Genomic DNA, 13,936 nt, shown 5'->3' on the forward strand with positions numbered 1-13,936 from the left:
TCTTTACCAAGAAATACGTTTATGGTAAAATTTTGGAAAATGGGCGTGGCACCGCCCACTTATGATCACATATAAGTATATCGGTAACCGTTCTACCAATTTGTACCAAACTCGGTGTGGTTATTGTGCTTGCCACATATAAGCAAAACGTTGAAAATTATTGAAATCGGACTAAAATAACGGCCGCTTCTCATATAACGGTAAATTTCAGAAATGCTTGAAACTTCAATATTTCGAAATTGAACGACGCTAATTTACTCAAAATTGATCCGGGATTACCATCTAGCGGAAAGTTTCGGAAAGGTGAAAAAACATATATTTAATACTTGCGCCGGGTATTTAATGTTCGGTTCCGCCCGAACTTAGACCTTCTTACTTGTTATTCTATATTTTGCGCCAAATTCAGCAAATTTTCATGCAAATTTTCAACTTTTTAATGAGATTTTATAAAATTTTTTTGAGTATGCAGATTTGTAGTGCAATCAATTTTTTGCATACAAAAAAAAACTTCGAAAATACTATATATGGCAAAAATGGAAAACACCTTCAACAAAAAAAAATCTCAAAAATCAATACGATTTTTGACTAACTCCGAACTTGCATTTCTTATACTAGAATCTAATGGGCTACAAAACAAAACAAAATCTGAATAAAAAGGACAGTGTAGTTGAAAACAAAAACAAAAAAGCAAAAAAGAGATTTGATCGTCTATCGGAGTGAAGCTGACCAGCTGTACTAAATAATTGCTCTCTAGTCATACTCGTTTGTGGCGTAGTTAAATACTTAAAAAAAAAACATGGAAGAATGCCAATAATGGAATGCGGGTATTTGCAATCTGGCGTTACGTGAAGCTCGTATGACAAATCGTTAAACACGGAATTTTAAAATTCAAACTTTGAAAAGGTTTTTCTAGATTTGCATAGCAAATCAATATAGGGGATATTTATCAAACAACCTCTGGACCCGCTTGTAGGTAGGTCCTGAACGGCATTCACAGGGAATCAGTCTCAAGTTATGTAGACTCCCGCCCTGTGAATGCCGTTCTAGGCACACAACCACCGGACGTGGACGGGACAGAAATTTGCCTGCCTCGGGAGACCCGCACTACAATAGCCCAACTTCGCTCTGGCTATTGCAGCAGGCTCAACTCCTACTTGAGCAGAATCAACGAGGATGTGCCCCACCAATGCCCGGTACGTGGAGAGTCGCCACATGACTCCCGGCACCTCTTCACATGCCCTGAGAACCCCACTCAGCTAACGCCCCTGTCCCTATGGACAGCCCCTGTGGAAGTAGCACACTTCCTGGGCCTCCCCCTAGCTGAAATTGACGACAACGTTGATGGATGAACCGCCTCGAACGGGGCTTAGTAGCCGCTACAACAACAACAGGGGATATTTAGTAAAAGTATACTAGTGTTGGCAATGGCAAACCTCCGAGTGTATTTCTGACAGGAAAAACAGCTTCTCATAAAAATACAATCGCCGTTCGGAGTCGGCGTGAAACTGTAGGTCTCTCCGATTTGTATGACAACATCAAGGCGCACGCCACAAATCGGAGGAGAGGCTCGGCCAAACACTAACATATGTGTAAGCGCCAATCTATTATTATTATGATACTAGTGTTGGTAGTAGCGATTTAAAGATATTAGTGAACATTCGCACTGGATTGACGTTACGAAAAACAGAAAAGGATTTTGACTTGGGTTACAAAATTGCAAAACTTTGGGAATTGGACAAGACTATTTGTATACAAGTTTTTGTAGTAATATTGGAAATTTTTAATAGGCGTCTGACTCGCGAGCCATTTGCGTACGCGTTTACTCGCCTTCCAATATACACAGTTGAATCATTCAGAGTCATGTCGGTGTAACTAACACAGTTATTTTCACAAACACATCCAAACCGACTCACGAGTCAGACGCGCAGTGTATACCGCCTATAAAGTTAATTTTTCAAGTTTTTAAATGTAGAAATCTTTTTTGCTTTAATGTAAAAATCTTTTCTGCTTAATGTTTAACTATCTGACGTGGCGTTACACTACTAAAATTTCCACGAAAAAAGGTTTTGTTAATATTTTTCTTTAAAGAATTTTTAACGGGAAGAAAGTGTGCATTTTATGTCGAACGTACTTTTTATTTTGGCATCAGCGCCACATAAATACAGGTTTTCCAAACCTAACAAGACCATTTTTAACAAAAATGTTTCTGCTTTCCAATATATATTCAGGCCGATTCTGAACAGAAACTCCCCGGGAGTTTTCTCTCTTTTCACTTTCCTCCTATCATGAATAAAAATTCCTTGAGGAGTTTTTATATTATATGGCGGAGTTGAGCTCTTAAAAAAGTGACAAACACTTCGAATTTCCTCCTCCCGTAAATTCGGGGAAAATGCTACTCCTGGGAGCTAATTATTGGTGGATTTCTTTCTTGGGAGTAACAAATTCCCGGAGAACGAACTCCCCGGGAGTATTAAGAATTGGCCTGATTATCAAAAGCAGTCGAATCGGCCTATAAATACTTTAGATATAGGACTTTTAATTTTTTTGTACGCGGTGGACCTTTCCATGGAATCGCCCATATATTGACACTACGAAGAACAAGTGGTTGATCTAAATATTCGTTTATTTCAACTTCGAAAGTAGTTTTAGTTTTCGCTTTTCGTGTAAAATCGTTTGCAGATTTATCATGAAATTCCGAAGGTTACTAGGATCCGATATCACAATTGGTTCATGAAAAGTGTCTTCATTGTCATTAGCATAGTGTTACGAAAATATTGAAAAATTGTTCTTTTACATTATTCCAATTTATTTGCGGTAAAATATTTCTTTTTAATCTTAAATCGATAAAAGTAGCAGCCGTATATTCTTCACTTTTTAAATTATTAACGCTTCCAACTCGTCTGTTTCGGTAGTTTATATATTTTTTTTCAGTCATGGCTACTAGTCGAATTACTATAGATATACATACATACATGATTCATAAGAACAAATGTCAAGTGTAGCGTCAAAAAAGAATTTCAAACTAGGCAAAACCTGAGTTATATACGCCCACTCGTCCGCTGTCAGTGTATTTATAGTAGGTACAACTCTCAATAGCAAATAATTCCTGATAGGATTTCAAATATCTGCTGGCTGATGCACTTCTATGAAAGCGGCCAAACTTCCAAGAAACCAGCAAATGGGGGGAAATTGAGAGAGCACAAGTAATTTTTAAGCAAACAACAAAACCGACTTCTATTCTCTTATAAAAATTTAAGATTATCGTTAATTTTTTCACGATCCAATTATCGGATCTAAACAGTATGTGACCACCCTTGAGGTACCACCTTTCCGATGAAGAAAGAACTATCGAAATGGGTTAACGTGGTCCAAAGTTATGCGGTAATATACATAAAAAAAAAATATTCCGACGAATTGATAACCTTCTCCTTTTTGTGAAGTCGGTTAGAAAATTACAGCTGAACTTGAAAGTTTGACTGGATTTTTACTGGATAAATTTTTTCGAGTAACTATTTGCTTTATTCGACAGAGTCTTCATATGTCATGGTCAAATATGCACGTGCGACATACTGGCTGCGTTTCTTTATACATTCCGGATAATCCCATTTCACAGCCGGAATAAACAGAATGCGTTTGAAATGTACGTCAACATATCATCAGGAACGTTCTAAAGAATAAATAAACAAAAAAGTTTATTCCAAACGTTCAGAATGAATAAAGAAATGCAGCCACTATGAACTGGCACTATGATTCACTAACACAAGGTTATGTAATTTGCGACAGTCCAAATCTGACAGATTTGTATTTTGGAAGTAGGAGAAAGGGGGAAATGTGATCGCCTTTTGCGAAAACGGTAGTAGAAAGGTACTAAAAAAGTGCGCAAAGTATACAATTAGAAGTAAAATGTGTATTATTAATTCCATGTGAATTTGCGATATATTTGAGTTTTTAATGGAAATACTAAACAATACGTAAACATATAGATTTTTAATTTAAGTTACTCCCCGATAATTCAGATCAATAGAACTTTTTACGCTCATTTCAACCATGCCAATTATTTAGCGCAAGTAAAATATAAAGACGTTTTAGAAGATTAAAGTTACATTTTTTGATTTTTTTAATATTAATATCTTATGAACCACATAGCTGATTGTTTTCAACTGAGATTGTTTTTTATATATTTAAACCAAAACCACTAAAAACGAATAAATGTTATTTTTTTCATGAAATAACCTTTTTGGAAAAAATACATGATTAATGGTAAATAAATGTATATTATTTAGAAAGTACAAGCTATTATCTTTAATGCGATATACATATTTTATCATGATCTACTTTTGTGTATTAAGAATTAAGTGATAATAAAAAAAATATATATAAACAAAGCAAATAAACTCTTATTGGTATCGTTGAAATCAGCGTAAAAAGTTCAAATTTCAAAAATCACTACACTAAGGGAAAATCCGCGTTGTAATCTTCAGAAAAATTTTATGAATTCACTGAGGGAAATAACGCATAGTAAATATGAATAGTTTTTATTTTATCGTTTAAAATTGTTCGTATTTAAAAATAATACTTCCATAAAACGCACGCGTGGTGTTCATTCAAAGTCAACATTTGAATACACATTTACATGTCTGGCTGTAGCTGAGTTCGCGAAGATTCTTGTCACAATTTGCTAATGTACAGAGGGTCAGGGTTCAAATCCCATTACAGGCAGCAAGGAATTTAAATATTTTTTTTAACTTAATTACGAAATAGCAATCGGTAAGTGCAAAGCGCTTCATTTTAATATGGATGTATTTGAATTGAATATTTCTATACTAAAGACTAAAATTTTTATACTTAAATGTATTACGAGTTGGGTTGGTGCTCTTTCATAAGCGTAGAGTACTTATAAGTACAGTGCCGTACAAAATTATTGACTCTCTCTTTTATCAGATCACAATTTCCTAATCAGATCTTTTAGAAAAATTTTGAAAATGTAGCTTTTGAGCAAATTAATAAAGAGCAAGTTTGAAGTTGCCAGCAAATTTCGTTGATTTTTAGCATTTTTTTTTTTTGCTGACAGTGTCTTCCATATAAAAAGAATTATCGACCATAGTTTGTATGGAAGGATCTCTCAGTAAAAACAATACCAAAAATCAACTAAAATTTAATGGGCTGCAAAACTTAACTTTAAAAACTTTTATAAAAGGTTTGATTAGAATGTTGCAAATTTGTATGCAAATTTATTGAATTTTCCCCAGTTTAGCACAAAGGTTAGACATTTTTTTTAATGTTTTTTTGATATATTTAGTGTAAACTGTACTTTTATAAAGAATACGAAAATGTTCATGCATTGTGAAAAATTCTCTGTGCTTTAATAATAATAATAGATTGGCGCTTACACATATGTTAGTGTTTGGCCGAGCTTCTCCTCCGACTTGTGGCGTGCGTCTTGATATTGTCACACAAAGCGGAGGGACCTACAGTTTTACGCCGACTCCGAACGGCGATTGTATTTTTATGAGAAGCTGTTNGTTTTTTTTATGTTTTTTTGATATATTTAGTGTAAACTGTATTTTTATAAAGAATAAAAAAATGTTCATGCATTGTGAAAAATTCTCTGTGCTTTAGTTGTGATAATTTGTTTTGTTTTGTTGGCGTACGATGTAATGATCCCATGATCTCATAATTTTTTGTTTTTGTTTTTGTCTGTCAAAATAAAATTAGACTACCTCCTTTCGCACGTCGCGAGAGACCCTCCCTAAAGTGTCCCGATTTGGCAACAGAGATATCTGGCAGCCCTACCCTTGTATGATGTGACACATGTCGCTATGTTTTATAGTACATTTGCAGGCCTTTAGTATGTACATAAATTCAAATTTAAAAAAAAAATGTGTACAACAACAAAAAATTCTTTATTAAAAATTCTTAGAAAACTTCTAAGTATGCAGTTTTATGGCCTATTAAATTCTAGCTTAATAAAGTGCAAGTTTCAAGTGGCTAAGCATATGCGTTGATTTGTGATATGTTTTTTGCCGAAGGTGCTATTATTTTCTTTCATACAAAAAAATGTCGAACGTATGAATATCGTCGTTTCAAGTACAAAAACGCCTAAAATCGAAAAAAAAAAATAGATTTCCTCACACAAGCTCTTGGCTCAATCCTTATCCATTCGTCATAAAATATACTAACCAGAAATGCTATTCCTTTATAAAAGAGAGATCCATTTAAAATATAAGTGTTTTTACTCCAGAAAACAATTTATGCAACCTCACATACGCGCATTTGCATTATCTTGATACGAGGTGTTGCATTTTTTTTACACGACGATATGTATTTACATATGTAGGCATTCCATACCAAAACGATCGGGTTTCACACTTCGTGTGATTTGTTTAAAATTTTAAGGGCTGATGCATAAACATAATTAATAAATAAATATGAAACTTGAGCTTGATTAATACATTTTTAAAACCTTTACTGCACAAAAAGAAAAAAAAAACGATCAAATATCCCGAAAACGGCGCGAGGAAAAAATTCGAAAAAATCACACATACATACATCAAAATTCTCTATGAAAAGAGATATTAAAAAATTTTATTTTCTTGAAAAATTTTTTACATAAAAATTTTTTGATACAAAATTAGTTTTTTAAAATATGCCATCTAAAAATATATTTAAGTGTAGTATTATGGGGTGCACTCTACAATGATTTGAGTTATGAATTTTTTTTACACCGAAGGTGAGTAAAATGAATACATTAGAAATTTACAATTTTTTTAAATTTTTTTTTGAATTATTTTGAGTATGCAGACTTACAGCCCATTAAATTTTAGTCATAAAGTGTTACTGCAAAATTGCGTTGTTTTTTAATATTTTTTACACTGTCGGCTTTTTGCATTTTTTCTTATGGAAGAAAATGCGCAAAACTGTTTTCAAAGAAACTTAAAAAACATTAACGCCAGGTTTGCAATCGCTTAAAACTTGCACTTTATTTTACTAAAATTTAATGGGCTACAAAACTGCATACTAAAAAAAAATCTAAAAAAAATTTAAAAAATTTGTAAATTTGTAATGTACTGATTTTACTCAACTTCGGTTAAAAAAAAATTCATAACTCAAATTATTGTAGAGTGCAATACTAATAATACTATACTTAAATATTGCAACACTCAGAGGCTACCACTATGATTTAAAATTTTTTTTTGAGATGGCATATTTTCAGAAACTATTTTTTTTAACAAAAAATTTGTGTGTGAAAAATTAAAAAAAAAAAAGATTTTACAAATATTTCTTTTCATAGAAAATTTATATGTATGTACTTATGTCTAATTTTTTTAAATTTTTTTCGCCCCGTTCTCAAGATACTACTAAATCGATTTTAACAGGTCTATTCTGCACATTACCGAAGATTTTGTTACGAGTTCTTGTCTCCGCGATTCTAGGTACGTTGGTAATGCGGTTAAAATATTCAGCAATTCAGCTATGAAGAATGGTGGAATTTCGGCATTGCATAAAAGGGTTTAAAAATTGACAGGAACTTTACCGGTTACAACATTTTTATTACCAGCGCAGAATAGACCTGTAAATCATTAGTGTTAATGTAAAAAATTATTGCAGTAATTTTTGAAATTTAATGCAAATAAAAATTACACTAATATTGATAAATTACTGCTTCATAAAATTTTAATGCTTAAATTCTGAAAAATCGTTTAATGCCTAGTAGAAGTCAACACAATGCTCATGAAAAATTTTAGTGCATGTGCCTTAATATACNAAATTAAATTTTAATGCTTAAATTCTGAAAAATCTTTTAATGCCTAGTAGAAGTCAACACAATGCTCATGAAAAATTTTAGTGCANGCTTCATAAAATTTTAATGCTTAAATTCTGAAAAATCGTTTAATGCCTAGTAGAAGTCAACACAATGCTCATGAAAAATTTTAGTGCATGTGCCTTAATATACATATATCAACTGTAAATTTATGTACATAATTGTTATTGTGGAATGTAATTATGGTTAATTAATTATTATGTGTATATTGAAACACATACGTCTGTCAAGTTAGCAGAAAACTCAACTACGGTATGTAGTACTAACTTGACACCATACGCCTAGTCGATATAATTGAGATATTGGAAATACTATAACAGCATTAATTTTTTTGTTGTTTATTTGTTATGGAAAGAAAAAATTTTGAGATTTCGTTTTTTAGGAAATAATGGTATGTAGTGCTAACTTGACACCATACGCCTAGTCGGTAGAATTGAGATATTGAAAATGTTATTTCATTTCATTTCATTTAACGGCATTAAATGCAGCTTTTTTGTTATAAATTTGTTGCGGAAAAAAATTGCGTTTTTTAAGAAAAAATGGTATGTAGCGCTACTTGATATTATACACCTAGTCGATAGAATTGCGATATTGAAAATGTTATAACGGCATTAATTGCAGCTTTTTTGTTGTAAATTTGTTGCGGAAAGAAAAAAATTGTAGCTTTCGTTTTTTAAGAAAAAATGGTATGTAGTGCTAACTTGACACCATACACCTAGTCGATAGAATTGAGATATTGAAAATGTTATAACGGCATTAATTGTAGCTTTTAACTTTAAAATTTGTTGTGGAAAGAAAAAATTTGTAGCTTTCGTTTTTTAAGAAAAAATGGTATGTAGTGCTAACTTGACACCTTACACCTAGTCGATAGAACTGAGATATTGAAAATGTTATAACGGCATTAATTGTAGCTTTTTGTTGTAAATTTGTTGTGGAAAGAAGAAATATTTAGCTTTCGCTTTTTAGGAAAAAATGGTATGTAGTGCTAAATTGACACCATACACCCAGTCGATAGAATTGAGATTTCCAATATGTTACTATGCCATTAGATGTAGCTTTTAACTTTAAAATTTGTTGTGAAAACAAAAAATGTGTAGCTTTCGTTTTTCTGGAAAAAATTGAGTTGACCCTTTTTCAAACAAAATTTAGTATGTAGTGCTAACTTGACACCAGGCCCCATTGACGACAGAATTGAGATATTGAAAAGGTTACAACGGCATTAATTGTAGCTTTTTTGTTGTAAAAAGAAAAAATTGTAGCTTTCGTTTTTTAGGAAAAAATGGTATGTAGTGCTAACTTGACACCATACACCTAGTCGATAGAATTGAGATATTGAAAATGTTATAACGTCATTAATTGTAGCTTTTTTTGTTGTACATTAGTTGCGGAAAGAAAAAGTTTTAGCTGTCGTTTTTTAGGAAAAAATGGTATGTAGTGCTAACTTCACACCTTACACCTAGTCGATAGAATTGAGATATTGAAAATGTTATAGCGGCCCTGATTGTAGCTTTTTGTTGTAAATTTGTTGTGGAAAGAAAAAAAAATTAGCTTTCGCTTTTTAGGAAAAAATGGTATTTAGTGCTAACTTGACACCATACACCTAGTCGATAGAATGGAGATACTGAAAATGTTCTAGCGGCATTAATTGTAGCTTTTTTGTTGTAAATTTGTTGTTGAAAAAAATTGTAGCTTTCGTTTTTTAAGAAAAAATGGTATGTAGTGCTATCTTGACACTATGCACCTAGTCGATAGAATTAAGATATTGAAAAGTTACAACGTCATTAATTGTAGATTTTTTTTTTTTAGCTTCCGATTTTCTGGCAAAAAATTGAGTTGACACCTTGCCCCACCGCCTATTAAATTGAGATAACATACTGGATTTCTCAATGCTATCGACTAGGTGCATGGTGTCAAGTTAGCACTACATACCATTTTTCTTAAAAAATGAAAGCTACACATTTTTTCTTTCCACAACAAATTTACAACAAAAAAGCTACAATTAATTCCGTTGTAACCTTTTCAATATCTCAATTCTGTCGTCAATTGTGTAAGGTGTCAAGTTAGCACTACATACTAAATTTTGTTCGAAAAAGGGTCAACTTAATTTTTTCCGGAAAAACTAAAGCTACAAATTTTTGCTTTTCACAACAAATTTTAATGTTAAAAGCCTCAATTAATGGCATAGTAACATATTGGATATCTCAATTTGTAGTGTCAAGTTAGCACTACATACCATTTTTTCCTGAAAACGAAAGCTAAAAATTTTTTCTTCGCACAACAAATTTACAACAAAAACTGTATAATTAATGCCTTAGTTAACTTTTCCGATTTCGAAAAGTGTAGTGCTAACTTGACACACGCCAAATACACACTCCCTGAATATGGGTCGAGAAGCGCTAAAACGCGTAGGAGGGAAAAGGAAAACTTATTTTCGCTTTTTATTTCAACGGCCGAAGTATGTTTTATTTATTTATTTATTTTTGACAGTCATTTGACCTATGTATATTCACATATATACTTACATTTGTAATATATATTGCAAAATTAATCTATATATATAAATGTGAATGTCTGTTTGTTTATTATCTTATAACTTTTGAACCACTTCACGGAACCGCACGAAACTTTGCACAGTTATTTGCTTTTACTCCGGGATAGGGGCATGGTTTTGTTTGCAAATATGGTGCCAATTTTGCGAGGGGGCGTGGCACCTCCCATAGGGCTGCAAATTTTTAATCAGCTATAACTTCGGAACCATAAGTCACATGAACTTGAAATTTGGTATGCACACAAATCTATGGTAGATGCTTACAGTAAGGTTTATATAAATGACTTTGTTGGAGGGCGCGTGGCATATCTCATAGAATTTTTAATCAGCTCCGGAACCATAAGTCACATAAAATTTAAATTTGGTATGTAAACATATCAATGGTAGGTGCTTATAGTAAGGTTTATATAACTGGGCAAAAACACCTGCAGTGCCAAAAAATTATTATTGCATTTCATTCCATAACACCCAAGCTATACAGCTGTCGTACCATATGCTGCTATCACGGCTGTAATAAAATAGGAGCAGAGAGTATAACATCTTTACATACTGTTTTTTCATATTTGTATAAAGACGTGGGGTGAAACCCGCGGGTAAAAGCTAGTATACAATAAAAATTAACTTAAAGCTTAATATATGTAAACTTTTTACAATTTTCCTTCTAAGCTATAAAATAGTTTACGTATAATTAACTAAGATAGCATGTTCTCGATGCTGTCGGGATGGACATGATTCCAAGAAGTACCGTAAATATATTACGTGTAGGACATGCGGTCCAAGAGTATAATTTCCCGAGCCGCCACAACTGGGCGGTTGTAAGGACTGGTATATGCATAAGACTAACATGAAAAACATTACGAAAATTTCCCTTGCTCATTTTAACTGGCACTCACTGTGTATATTTTTTATCGGTTTAAAACTATTAATTTATTGTTCAACGATTTAAACAATCGCGTTTTAAAAATATTTAATTTAAAGGACATTTTCCATAAATATCGTAGGCCATCCAATAAGAATGTTATGAGGAAAACGTAATTTTTACTGCTTTTGGGGTAGTGATTTTCAAGACGCTAGAATTCTATTTGTGAACTTTTACTCACTATAGAGGACTAGTTCGAACCAACTATTTATCTTCAACATAACGTTTTTATATTAATCACCATTTGGATAAATACACTTTAAATATGTACATTTTAATTTCTTCCTCGTCCTTTAATACCCACTTTAAAGGCCAGTATGCAGCTCTCAAGAAAAGCAAAAAGTCCATATAAAATGACGTACAAGAAATGGCTAAGAAATTTTCATGTGTCAAATTTTCTAAAGGCAGTGCGCAGTTCTTAAGAAATTTGCTCCGCTTTCTACTACACTTTTCTAAAGTTTTTTGTGAAAAACAGCACAAGGCAACCCACTTTAATTCTATTATCAAATCGAGTTTCCAAACAATTCTAATCGCTAACTTTTTGTTTCTTTATTTACAGGATGCGTCATTTTCCAGTAGATTCTATTTTCAACCGTTTTTAAATTGTTTTGCTAACAACAGTTTTTGTGTTCGTGTACTTGTGGCGCATTGTTGAGGTAAACCGAGAAATTGACGTGAATAGTAAAGCTCTCCGCCAAACAGGCGCAACACGTCAGATGGCATAAATTAGCATCGCCTAAATTGCCCTGAGCGGATGACTGCAAATACCAAAACATCAATAAACCCGCATTGAACCCCAATCCACGAAACTGCAAACACCCGCACATACATCGATGCCTACATAGACGCAGGCGCCCAGAGCGATTGTTGAAAGCGGGCAAACGTTTATCATGCTGCATATTTCGCATTCAGAATTTAACATCACCATCAGCGGTGCCAAAGTTGATTACTACGGCGACCTCGTCAGCGGCAGTGTGGCTGGAGTAAGCTTAAATCGCATTTGAAAGAGTGGAATTTTCTCAGTACAAGTGGCAACGTGACGACGTAAAAGCTTCGTTAGCATCGTATTTCGGAAAGCGTGCTGAGGACTTAATCCCTTTACCCATTCAACAAACACACCTCGCCCCCCGCATTGTTGCCATCCATTGAACCAAATATACATCCGAACCCAAACGCCCACCGTTATTATCGCTGCAAGCACAATTCAGTTTTCCATTATACCCATTTAACCTCTTTTATTTGAATTTACTGTTCCATTCGTCTCGACTTAAGCGCCGTCATTCGCATTCGCAGTTTTTCTTAAGGGGATTTGTTAAAAAAGCTGGCTATAGCGTTCCCTTTAAATCAGTCAGCCACTAGAACGTTACAAGCGCATTGTCCACACAAAAGTGCTCAGCGAAGGATTGGAAGCGGGGCACTGAGAGCTAGAGAGGAGCTGGTTGTGGTGGCGGTGCAGTTAGCAGCTGGCAGCCATAATTTTTTGTTGGTGTAATAAAAATCGTCGTACACGTAATTCGTGTTGCTTATGTCGGAACATGCCAATAGATATGCAAAAAAACGTCTCCGTACAAGTTGATAGTGATTTTGCTTTACTTCTGCCTAGCGGTGTTTACGAGATTAAGAAAATGGAACCACGCTCCAAAATACGAACAATTATTTTATTCTGCCTATTTTTGGCAATTGCTGGTATTATTGGATTCGGATACTTCTGTCAAGATCAGGTAAGCGATAATAACAACAATCTCACAGATAATTTTAAATAATATTTTGCAGTACGCTTGGTAGGCTAACGAAAACAAATTTTTTAATAACCACCCTGGTTTGAGGGCATACAATTTTGGAAGGGAGGATTTTGGCCAAATTAAAACTTCTGTCATGTCGAATCCCTGAAAACAGCCAAAATCGCTTTTTCTTGTTTGTTTAGGACCCGATTTAGAAGTGCGACTGACTTCGAAAACGTACAGCTGGAAAGCATTTATACTTTTTGACTACTTTATTTAAACTGCAACAGTATACATTATACAAAACCCCAAAAAATATATATGATATTAACTAACTACGTATGACATTAGACATTAGTAAATATGCTCGAAAAACAACAAAAAATGTATTTAAGTACCGTTTAATGTTTTACGGACGGAATTAAAAATTGTATGTTTTCAGTGCTGTTAATATATTGATTTAGTTGTCTTTGTTTTACTGTTATTAAAAATAATACGGATTATATTACACTAAAATATGAATACTTAATTTATTTTCAAAAAATTTTCCAGTTAGGTTAATACTTTTAAATGGAACCAATGGAGCTACTAAATTGGTTTTAGTGGCGTTGAAGAATACCTAAAAGACACCTAATTCCTGCAGATATGTATTTCGAAAATTAAAAAAAAAAAATATGATTGTTCAGCTAGGTTAACAGCGCTAAGCTAGCTGAAAACCACATTTTTGCGAATTTCGCGGAAACCAATGGAGCTACTAAATTAGTTTTAGTGGCGTTGAAGAACACCTAAAAGACACCTAATTCCTGCAAATATTTGGAAAATTTTAAACCTAAATTTAGCGAATTTCTCGGAAACCAATGGAACACCTAAATTAATTTTGGAGGCCCTAATTAACACCTAAGACACCTAATTCCTAGCTAATTTTT

General features: G+C 33.3%; 1 long non-coding RNA gene across 1 annotated transcript in view; it reads left to right on the forward strand.

Moving 5' to 3' along the window:
• The window catches only part of LOC108365058 (uncharacterized), a 19,570-nt gene extending 6,177 nt beyond the window's left edge, over nucleotides 1-13,393 (forward strand). The window contains exons 2-3 of the long non-coding RNA XR_001847871.1: nucleotides 11,849-13,010; nucleotides 13,063-13,393. This is a non-coding gene — a long non-coding RNA (uncharacterized LOC108365058). The remainder of the gene's footprint in view (nucleotides 1-11,848; nucleotides 13,011-13,062) is intronic.
• Nucleotides 13,394-13,936: the final 543 nt, after the last annotated feature.

This window comes from Rhagoletis zephyria, unplaced genomic scaffold, assembly GCF_001687245.7.
Source record: "Rhagoletis zephyria isolate East Lansing unplaced genomic scaffold, Rhagoletis_zephyria_1.1 Rzeph_scaffold_01761, whole genome shotgun sequence".
Lineage (NCBI taxonomy): Eukaryota > Metazoa > Arthropoda > Insecta > Diptera > Tephritidae > Rhagoletis > Rhagoletis zephyria.